The 12,386-nt window shown below is 42.1% G+C and overlaps 1 protein-coding gene across 1 annotated transcript in view; it reads right to left on the bottom strand.

The window, feature by feature from the left end:
• ccser2a (coiled-coil serine-rich protein 2a) overlaps positions 1 to 11,357 on the bottom strand; it is an 83,135-nt gene extending 71,778 nt beyond the window's left edge. Inside the window, exon 1 of the mRNA XM_079511965.1 lies at positions 10,665 to 11,357. The gene's annotated coding sequence lies outside the window, so the exon portion shown is untranslated. The remainder of the gene's footprint in view (positions 1 to 10,664) is intronic.
• Positions 11,358 to 12,386: the final 1,029 nt, after the last annotated feature.

The following is a 12,386-nucleotide window of genomic DNA, read 5'->3' as shown; positions in this document are numbered from 1 at the left end:
GACTACTAACATAATACAATTATAATAAATATTACAGAAAATAAATAGGCCTACATACAAAACAGTTGTCCCCAAACTCCCCAGTGTCCCCAAACCACTGCATTCCAGTTGTTCTTGACGGTGTGTGTGTGTGTAGGCTAAATTTAAAAAAAACAACAACTGAAATGAATGAATGCATCCGGTTCAGTGTCGGATAACTCCATCGCAGTCTTGACTCTTCGTCTTCATCATCATCATCATCATCCTCCTCCTCCTCCTCCTCCTCCTCCTCATCTGATGCCAGTTCTAAATATATAAAAATAAACATTTAGCTGTAGTCAGCCCGGCCAATAGCCAGTTGGGGGGGGGGGACGTAGGCTATCTGACATCATCGTCATCATCATCATCACACGGAGACACACTAAACAATGTACAATCATGATTGTATACAATATACAATGAATGCAATTATCATGCAAGCTCAGACGTCAATGAAACGTCATACAGATCTTATATAATACGCTACTGTTAGCTTCACTCCCCGTCCCCCCTCCGATCCTTGTAGCAAGGTCATCAAAACCACGCGTTGCTTCAGTAAACGATGCATGTTTGTTCTCCGTCTTTGTAGACAGTAAATAAAAGGAGCGAACATTACTCTAAAGATCAGATCGCCTATAAGGCACGCTACAATATAAAATACTTGTACTGCCATGCGTGCATGCCTGCTACGATACATTTGTACTGCACCAACCAACCGATCGACACCAACCCCCCCCTCCAACCATTAGCCAGCACCAATGCACCGACCAACACCATTAGCCAGCACCTTTGGTGCTGGCTAATGGCTGGGGGCCATCGTGGTGAGTCATTCTGGCGTCATGATCTGACTAGTAGTAGTAATTATCCAAGCATCTATTTGTAGCGATCATCTTATGATTTCTGATCACTATAGAAGGGCATTTTCTACAATAAGATTACCTCAAAACATTCCGGGTTGATCGTCTTCTTCAATGGTTTCCCGGTATAGCTCATCGGACGACGATGGGGAGACAATGAAAAAAGGAGGGAGGGAGCAGCGAGTCTCGCTGTAAGCACTGGACCAGGGCTACTCCGCCTGGAGAAGGCGACTGGGACGCGTATGGATCAATACTACTACCACAAAACTCGCTCAAATAAATAGTACTGCTTTCAACTTTTTCTGCTAGAAAATCGCTCGGGCGAGACGGCAAACAGGCAAAACAATGAAAACTATGAAGACTCCCTCTGCCCCCACTGTTTACAGGGGGTGGGACCAGCTTCCAATGGCAACACGTACACGTGTGTCACGTGACACGGGTTTTCTGGGTAATGTAGTTGGAATATAAGCTCAGGAATTTAAACAGCGCTTCTGAGCATATTAATATGTTTAGATTCATCAAAAACTGTGAAGACGCCAATTGGCGTCATTGATCATTTACGGAATTCTGATGAAGACGCCAATTGGCGTCTTTCACCTTCTAAGGGTTAAGCGTCAGTATCAAAATTAGGCTTCAATAATTGACAATAATCTTCGGCTATGGCGCTATAGGAGTTAACATGTATTTTTTTGCAGAAAGGGTGAAATTTCCCTTTAAGGCCAGAGCCAACTTAGAGTTACACAAACAGATAAAGGTTGAGACGGTGAGAGCTTAAATTGGAGAGCCAAAACATGATAGTCTTTATAAGACTTTACTGTAGCTCCAAATCCATCCACCAACACTTTAACCCATTCAGGCCTGACGTCGAAAATAAATAAAAAAAGTTTTCTAAATCATGACAATTTTCTGAAAGATTTGATGCACATTTTAATGATTTTTCAAAAATAGCAGACCTACAAGTTCATAGCGCGCCACTCGGTGGCGCGCTATGAGCTTGTAGATCTGCTATTTTTCAATAGCTAAATTATAACAATGTTTAAAACACCAAAAGGGGTTCCCGCCCAAAATGGGTTGAACATTAGAACCATTCTACTAGACTTAACATGGCTCTTAATGTGGTGAAATCAGATTTGGTTCTGTTCATCTCCATAGGGGCTCCGTACAATGTCCACACTTCCATCAACCTAATTGCATTTATCACAGTGGCACTCCACTCCTTTCTCTGATCCCACTACACACACCGACACACGTGTGTGCGTGCTAGCCTGTATAGCAGAGGCGTATCTACAATAAGGCGAGGGCAGGCGTCCGCCTGTCCAAATCCATTTCTGGCCTGGCCAAAATCCATACAATGAGAAAAAAAGACAAAAACAAGACCTGAGAACTATTAGTGCACAGCTGATTGGCCGTTGCGGTAGAGCGAGACCCTCAATCACCCATTGGAATGTAAATGCATGCCTTTCAGCCTTTGTATCCTACTCGTCTGGCAGGTATATCTCTTTGAAAACCTTTAGTGCTACGATTGTGCGCGGGGAGACGACAATTAACACATGATCTTGCCTGCCCAAAACGTAATTCCTGGATACGCCACTGCTGTATAGTGCCAAGACTCAAGAGTCAGTTCTCCCGGCAGACAACAGTATGTAACCTTGACATGAACCTGGCTGCTGGAAGTCTGCAGGCGTTTGACAACCCTGCAGAATTTTCTCAACTTCTGGTTGGCTGTCTGAGACGGGGAGGCTGATAAGTGTCACCTAAGCAACGGCGGATGTGTCAGTCACTTACAGCAGTCATTATATGCAACTGAGAGCTACAGTACACAGATAAGAACCCTGACATTTTTTAAACCAAAGGCTTAATTTCTACTCTTCCTAGTGGAAATTGGGTTAAAACCCCACAAAGTACTAAATTGTTGACGACTATAATCATAGATTGTATGTGTATATGTTGTGTTTTTATATGGACCTCGAGTCTGCAATAAAGACATTCATTCATTCATTGAAATGGATGATCCGTTATATCTGTCAGTCAATGTCTGAGCTTGCGCTCAAAGGTAATGGATGTCAACTTTTGGCATGGTGTGTATCTCTTTATTTTCTTTTCAATATATTTTTATTCAGGTTTTTGTAACAGTAGCCCAGGGGCAAGTATTAAACAGACATATAAAATATAAAAATAAAACTCAATCCCCTATCCCACCCTCCCCCCACCCACAATCCCAAGGATAGTCGGAAAAACAGTCTGGAGGAAATAAAATAATGGTGTGTATCTCTGACTCAACGGCATTTGCTTAGTACTCAATTCTGATGGGTCAATCAAGGCATTTTCCGGTCTGTTATTGCGTGATAGAATACCAATGTTCGGTTTACTTATTTACTTTGCAATACAGCTAATACTAAAGCAATCTTAATCTAATCTAATCTTCTTTTTTTAAATAATGGTTCGTGAGTAGCTATATAATAAGATTTTGGTGAGTTATTATCAAATGGGTGTGAACTGTGAAGCAAATACGACACAACCTTAATGTGTGCGTGCGTGCATGTACTGTAAGTGCTGTGCGACTGAGTGGAAGTTAGTGAACCATACAACACCTCATAACACAGCTTGAATGTACTTTAGACGTGAACCATAAAACAAGACCAACAGAGCCAAACAGTGGCGAGAAGAACACACGGTTCAAATTCATGGCTTTGTTTTAATTTACTGTTTTTCAGTACTGAACTATGGCTTCAGGGGCACTATATTTCATTTAGTGCTTTTCACATAACCTGCAACCAATATTAGAACTAGAATAAATTGAATTGGTGCAACAACATGTGACAGTGAGTATTAATTTAACCCCCGACATTAACACATTTGTTTACATTTCTCGCATGCCTCATACAGTAGCTATCTCCTGTCCCCTTCCGTGGAAGGTACACACTTAAATTAAGAGAGATATGCCATGGAAATAAGCAAGGGATCTTTCTATATGGACTTGCCTGACATGTTGAATTTTGTACTTCATCTCTCTTCTGTTAGAAGGGATACAGGTTCAGATGACTGTGCAGCTAAGGGACAACAACGCAAACACCAACAGGCAATCCAAGTGTAAAGTACTGTAGCTTTTACAGCACAGCCAAAAACATGATGTCACCACTCACCATTGCAATATATTTAGTAGAGGTAGGGCTATTATCTAACTATATAACGCTCAGATATCCTGTTTCAGGAAACAGAAACTGCTTTTTGGATTAATGACATCATGGGACAGCTGGGTCCCAAGATGAGGAAAAATATCCTATGGCAAGTTCATGATCTAGCCAGCCAGACAGACAGCCTCCCCACTAACTGATAAACAGATCATAAAAGTGTAACGTGAGTCCCCTGATGGCACCCCGCCCATCACCATCACTCAGGCTAATGGCCAACAATGATCACCTCTCGAAAATATTCTCTTCACAACATTACCAGGAACTTGCACTAAAACAGGAAATAGTACCATTCTGAAAGTAGCATATCAGGCCGTATATCAGGAGGTTCAGGAAGCTGTGCTACTGACAATATCGTTTATGACCCTGTTATCTCTATAAGTGTTGGACGAGGCCTAAACACATAATACCTCTCACTGAACTGATCTCACTGATCTAACCAAAATAACCCTGACATTTGGACAATTCTTCAAACAATGGCACATTTTACAGACCGGTAAATGTTCTTCAAAAATAGCAGATCTACAAGGCTTGTACAACCAAGTATTATTATGGCTTAATTAGTTAATGCTGAAATACTGTATACAATGAATTGTGAAAAGGTGCCTACTGCAGCTGATCTGTACGGCATGCATTATTTTGAATTACACTGTACTTGGAACTCAGCAGAAGTCAATGCACAAGTACGGTGCTAGATCGATAAGTGCTGCACTTAAACCTGCAGGGGTGAATTATAAACTCCTGAAGCAGCATGTTGGTTGTAGAAACACAAGCACAAATAAACAGCAAAGCTGGTCACAAAGCGAGTCACAAACTGGTAAACCTTATAGGATAGGACATATATAAACTGTCCCATATACTCTCCCATTGGACACATGTTTGTATATACTGTATAAGAGGAGAAAATAGAGTCCGCAACACTGGTATGAAAACTCAGCTCCACTGGTTTATTTGAATCAACATTTCGATCCCTTAGGATCTTCTTCAGGAATTCCTGACCCTTTTGTCCTTGCTGGACAAAAGGGTCCAGCACCTGGGCTAGAGTGGAGGTGCATGCGCTATTACCTTTGTATATACTGTATACCCATTGGGATCAAAAAAGTAATTTGTTGAAAAATGCTAACTTTCATCTTTTTTGCCCTTTATGTCCATATAACACTAAACCAACCCCTAAGCCTGACCCCAACCTGAACCTCATTAAAATCATTCACGTATCAGGTCACGTATATTGTCCTTGTGGGGTTTTTGGTCCACATTTGGCTTCCACCCAAACCTTCCTTAGATAACATGACATCACTCATGCTAGCCTGTAGTAGAAAGTGCATGTCCAACTCCTCACAGTCGAGTAGTGAACTCGTTTGACACACCTGTGTCAAATGTGCACCTGCCATATGCTGTGTGCCGTGTAACCCGACTAACTGTGACCGCCTCCTCCTCGCTGCCAGTTGCCATGATAAGTCCTCCTAGTCATGGAGGAGACGCAGCTTGATGTTACTAATGCACTTAATGTGATACGCCAAGCCTTGCACAGTAAAACAGAGTATTCATTTAACTCTCAAGAGTTGAACTCCGAGTTAAATTAATACTCAGGATTTGACAGTGTGTTAAGGTTCTGACTGTGCAGCGTCTTTAAATAGTGACCTTTAAATAGACAACGCTCCCTAAGGATTCATCGGCGGAGAATTTGACTTCCTCTCTTCCTGCTCCATTTTGTCCCCGTCTTCCAGGCAGTTCCCACTCATTCTATTCGCTCTGTCACTCCTCTCCGTTCTTTGCTTACACAGCACATTTCTATACAGTAACTGTCACAGTGGCACACTGAGCATTAGAGAACAATGAATCCTCACAGAAAATTGGATCGTGGCCGGTGGTTAACTGTTATCATACACCCTACCTACCCCTTACCTCATTTTGTTAGATCTAGTCGGAGTTGCTAGCTCAACAGATAATGCTAACCGTGGCAGGTTACCAACTGCCACGAGATAGTATCAATGGAGATAGTTCTATTCTACAGTATTTCAAACTTTCTAGCACACACTAGCTTCCTGTCACACATCACCTGGGTGGAAGCTACATGTTGGCTGGATGTGAGATAAATGCCATATAAAGCATTTTGAATAGAGCAATTCAATGAAGTCCTTTATTTTCTGATGTCACGTGTTGCCATTGAGCCTGCCATGCAAATAGCCCTATTTGAATCCACTTTCAATGTGTGTGGTCAAGGTGACTTCAAACGTCCAAGGGATCAGGGTGCAGCCAGTTAATACAGTGACCATAAGCTTCTACTGGGGAACAAGGGCCCAAGTTTGAATACGACTCCCCTGTCCTCAGTTTATCTACACTCTGACAAATAAAGTGCAAAAACTCATCTTTTTTTTAAAAAACTCATGATGGTCAGAATATCTCAGACTCTTCCAGATCTCATTTCCCCAAGAAATACATAATCAAAAATCTTTATTGTCACATCACAGGTTTACATGCAGGTGTAAAACACTGGGTCAAATATGTTTTTGATTGTGTCATAATGGCGCACATGTGAAATTAAACAAAATTCTAGTAGGTGCCACATAAGTGAGGTATGACGGAGACGTCGGAGAGATTTCAAACATCTACTGTACTGCAGCTGACAGAGCATGAAGCAGGGTGACTCAGCACTATATGGAAGGCAATCGGAAGGTAAAACACGGTGTCATCCCACAGTGCACAGCACTCATTAGTCCCAAGTGACAGCAGGGAAGAAAATGATTAACTCTCATTTCTAACCCTAGGGGTATAAAGATCCTATACATCCCTGTCACATGACCCACAGAGGCTAGGAGGATTATTGAATGAGCCTGCCTGTATGGAGGTTTTATGGAAGGCAAAGCTTGGGTCCCTGTAGAGTACAACCACCAGCTCAGTTCGACAGCCCAAGGCTAATGCAAGACACAAGGGAAGCACATGAAACGGTATGAGAGCGAGGTGGGGCGGGTGTCACATAATGCTTTGTCACATAGGATTTGAGCCACAATGGCTGCTTGGGTGATGTGCTGGCTAAACACAGGTACCAGATCATGAGGCATGTAATGATATGTCATGATGTTCTTGCTTTCAGGCATTTTTTATTAGGGCTTGAAACATTACATTCCCATTACAAAAACAATTAAATTTGCATCGCCTTTCTGGGTTTGGTTGCAACTTGCAGGATATAATTATAGAACACAGAATACAGGACTTCACACGGTAATGTAAATTCTGTCATGGAGGATGTTTTCAACACCTCTTCCTTGGGCCTTAAAGGTTAAATTAATTCACCGGTGATTCAGAACTGCTTCCCTACTGCATTGTCCATTAGACACCAGCTGTGTCAACATGGCTTTCATCATTCACATCAACAGACTCAGAGCTGTATTGTCGTTTTCTCATCAAGGTGAAGACAGAAAATATCAGTTGCTAATTACACAGGTGGTTCACTCACAAAGGTTTGGTGTAATACAATCAAAGAATACATTCAAGGATGCCACTCACTACAGTAACTTTTCCAGACTGTGGGAGCAATGTGTTAATCTAATAATGGCCATCATGCCATATATTATTACGTGTTTGTTAAATCTATCTATACAGTGAATATGAATCTTATATTTCTTAAATATTAAAGCAACAATATTGCCCAGGGCCAATGTAAGTAACAGTTAAAACGGTGGACCTAGCAGCAGTGGCCATGCCCAGAGGCGTATCTACAATAAGGCGAGGGCAGGCGTCCGCCTGTCCAAATCCATTTCTGGCCTGGCCAAAATCCATACAATGAGGGGAAAAAAGGACAAAAACAAGACATGAGAACTGGACAGCTGATTGGCCGTCTCGGTAGAGCACGACCCTCAATCACCCATTGGAATGTAAATGCAAGCCTTTGTATCCTACTCGTCTGGCAGGTATATCTCTTTGAAAACCTTTAGTGCTACGATTGTGTGCGGGGAGACGACAATAATTAACACATCTTGCCTGTCCAAAATGTAATTCTTGCCTGCCCAAAATGCAATTCCTGGAAACGCCACTGGGCCATGCCAACAGAAACTTCCCACATAATGTCCCTTAATACCCAGTGCAACTTATCGATGTGTGACTTGCCAAATCATCAAAGTCAGTAATATTTCTCAAGGTAATATCCGGGGTGCCACAATGACCAGAAATAAACATGCACATGAGCTCAGCTCACACACAGAGACAGAGCTATTCCAAAAGCCTGTGTATCCTACAGCCTTACCACAGACCAAGAAGACGGGGCTGATAACAGTGGCTAAGTATAGGACTAATGATAGGCCACATACAGGCAGAGGGAGAGAGAGAGAGAGAGAGAGAGAGAGAGAGAGAGAGAGAGAGGGAGGATCAGATTCAAAGTCAAAGTCACATCATGCTCAGGCCCTGCACATATTATAGCCACAACACATACAGTAGGCTACATCACACACTGCCGAGTGCCGACACCACAATACAGCATGAAGTCATCTCTTGCCTGGGCCCTATAATTACCCTGCTGCTACAGTACCATCGTCATTGATTCTTAGCTACGGTCGGTACTCAGCAGAGTGGAACACGTGGACACATAAAATCCCCCCCTTCGACACAAAGAGAGAAATATAGAGAAATACACAGTAAGACCCTAAGTGTTGATTTAACTCGGAGTGTGCAAACGTAACCAAATGGACCCGAAAGGGTCCATTTGTTTACATTTGTCTCTGAGTTACAAGAGGATAAATTAACACTGAGGTGTAGATTTGTTTGGAGGTCAATATGTTTATATGACCATAATACACAAATGAAGATGCACCCCAACAAACATGCAGCACAACCTTGTGACGTAACAGATGGCACACATTTCAGACAATCTCAAGAGACTCCTCTTAGCAATTCTTGACAGGAGGGCCAGTCACTGCCTAAAAGAGGGTGTCAATTCGACACCCTCTTTCAGGTAGTAGCCCTTATCTCTGCTAAGTGTTTTGTTTGTTTTTGCATCTTATCTGTGTTCAACTAGGGCCTAGGGCACTTGAATGTATTCACTTGGAATGACTGCTATGCACTCCAATGTGCAGGGTGGTATGAAGGACTTCTAATGTGCATTTGCACACATAGCAAAGATTCCAAGGAGCTGCTAAAGTAAATGGTGAAAGCACACACATGCAGACAGACAGCGAGATACACTCACACATAGACCGGAAAACCCCACACTAAACTACGATTTGGGGGGTCTTTCATTCAGAGACTCAGCTGTTGTTCGGGGGTTACATTGTAAACACACCCCCAGCCGAGATGGCGCGTCTGGGGCCCACGCCGACAGGTGCGTAAGGAAGGAACACACACACATGGACGGATGACTGATCTAGATGTGCTTGTATCCATCCCCACCCATACGCACTGCGCAAGCACCCAGACAGTGTCCATCTCACTTACAGTGCGAGAGGCATGGAGGCATTCAGACATGGCATGAGGAATGCCCTGTCCTAATGTGTAGTGGGGCGTTGATGCCAGGGTGCTTTGCACTGTCTGGGGCGCATAGGTCGTCGCCTGTAATGGCACGCAGACAACACACATAAGGCTCATAAGACTTGACTGACAGTAGCTTTGGCCGTGGTGTAAAAATATGAAGTTTTATGATTGTATTGAGCGGTGCAAAAGTAGGAGTGCTTACGGCTGATAAGATTTGATGTTCTTCCTGCCCGATATAACTTTATTACATTGGTGGATGAGAAAAGAGCCATGTGGGACAGATTTCCTTTTGGTGTGACAGTTTAATTATGTCACACAGTTCAATCGTATATCAAATCAAGCAGCAGCACTATATTACATGTATAATCTCTCCCTTGTGTATTAAATAGGCCTATATGTCATGATAAAGACATACTGTAGGCCTACTAGGAATCAGTTAAGCCCACCTTTCAGGTCTGTTTTAGACACATTCAGTGATGAATCTCCAACTGACAAACATTCTGGGGCCTTTCGTCAGGAATAATATATTATGTAATTAGTTGCTCTTTTCATACGACTTAGTTATTATATAAAAGACTGGCTGTCCACATTCATTCACGGTACAGTGACTTTTATGAGTGGGAGTGAGGATGTAAATAATGGCTGGAGTTGCTTCTATAAGAGTCCACAGACAGTTCACATAAATTGTGGAGTAATAATTTAACTCTGGGAGTGTAAAATTGACACTTGTCTGTCCATGTTTACACTCTATTACTGTATACATGATTTTGCTGTAGAACACTGAGTGTTTCATTCTTACAGCTGGCCTCAGGCGCCACAGATGTGGACAGTCAGGCTGACTTGACGTAAGATGTGAGTCATGCACAGACCCAAGGGCATCTATCTGACGTAGAAGAATACGTAATAATAATATTTAACTAACAAGCAGTAACAAACCAGATGACAAGATACTTTACATAATATTTAAACTTTAAATAAATATTTAAAGTATCAGTAGTCCTATAGCCTCCTACTCCTAGGCCTAATGCAAATTGTAACACATATTAACTTCAATTCACTCACAACAAGGATCATTGATTTCATAAAATGTAAGAGGCCTAATATAATACAAACTAATAGGTTTAATTGCGCTTACCTGAAATATTATGCCAATATAGCACATTTATATCCATTTACAAGTATCCACCATGCTGGCTCTATTTCTTGGCAGTAAGCAATTAACAACCTGCCTCCGAAGTGAAGTTTATGCCTCTCCCCATCTGTAGCATACAGTCTTTCAGTCCAAAGTCCAAACACGTTGATATTGCTGAGGAATTGTTCGAGATATGAGGAGATGAAAGATCAACAGTCAATGAAGAAGTTTTGCTGGCTGGCTTGATGCGCGGAGAAGTGTAACGATCGCAATCCAAAGCAACCGCAAGTCCGTATTAATATTATATTATCTATTTCTTTTTTAAGGAGCCAATAAACTAAACTAAACATTTAAATGACATGCTGCAATTCCACCGCGGCTTCCAGAACAGCAGCCGCCTACAGCTACTAGTTACAATGTGTCAACACAGCACGCCACCGACCGACCCGCTACACTTTAACCACTATGGACGGTGGCCGTGTACCGTGTGGTTCGGAAGCAACAAGCCTGGCGAGTGGCGACACGACGGATCGTGACATGCAAAATTATCCGAAAATTATCCTCTAAAAAGAAGTGTCATTCGGGCTAAAACTGTACCGTAACCCGAAATTACAGAAATTCACAGAATCCCCACTGAACAGAAATACATGACAGATCATTTGTTGGTGTCATTCCAACATCATCATCCTCTCTCTGTCTCTCGTCTCTCCCTCCCCCCTTCTGGGCGGAGTGGTTGCTTCATCATGTCACCTGGGTCTCTCTCGAGAAAGGCCCGTTTGTACTCCTTCGTACGACGGTATCGCGGGCCGGAAATAACTGATCTACAAACTCACAGCGCGTCGCGGATGCGACGCGCTGTGAGCTTGTACATCTGCTATTTTCGGCGCGCGACACCAGTCGTGGTGGGTACGACGGCTTATACATTAAAAAAGCATCACGTAGAAATGTCAAACAAACCCGTGGTGAGAACTGGTGGAAATTTATTTTTCATCAGTCATAATAGTCATAATATCTGAGATGAATATAAATTATTAAATACAAGCATGAAGTGCCCTTACATAATAATTACAAGCGTATTTTGAACAGATTTTGAACAACTCGCAAATCATGTCTTCCTACTAGGTCCCTCCCACTGCGACCCCACCCCCACCCCCACCACATCATTCATGACAACGTGACGTCACCACGCACTTGTTAATAATACAATTATTATTATTATTACTAATTAAATGTGTTACTTGAGAAACAAAAAACGGAATTATACATAAAATGACCAATTGTGGAGAAAATTCTGCAGAAAAGGGAAACATTTCTTTCTTGGTTGCATGTTCATATTTTCTTAAAGTTGTTATTAGTCGGTATCATCACAAGAGGGCAGTGTCTGCCTTGAATTCAGCCTAACTTCCATCTGCCCACTTTCATTCCCCCCCATTCTGTAAACTGGTTTGTTTCATTTTTGCTTTGGCAGTTTGGCAATGTAAATATGTAAACATAATGTTTTCTCATGCCAATAAAGCCCCATTGAATTTTAATTTGAGGGGAAGAGAGTGTGGATTGCATCAGTGGTGGACCAAATACTGAAACCCAGTATTCAAACTCAAACTAGGCTTGATCTATAGATATATTAAATATTACTCAACTAGATACAAGTGAAAGTTGCTCATTCAATTTTGTAATGTAGTTAAGTACTGGAGTAGGCTACTTGCTTTTAAAAATATTAAGTAT

Source organism: Electrona antarctica (assembly GCF_951216825.1).
Source record: "Electrona antarctica genome assembly, chromosome: 10".
NCBI lineage: Eukaryota > Metazoa > Chordata > Actinopteri > Myctophiformes > Myctophidae > Electrona > Electrona antarctica.
This window is presented reverse-complemented; position numbering and strand designations above follow the sequence as displayed.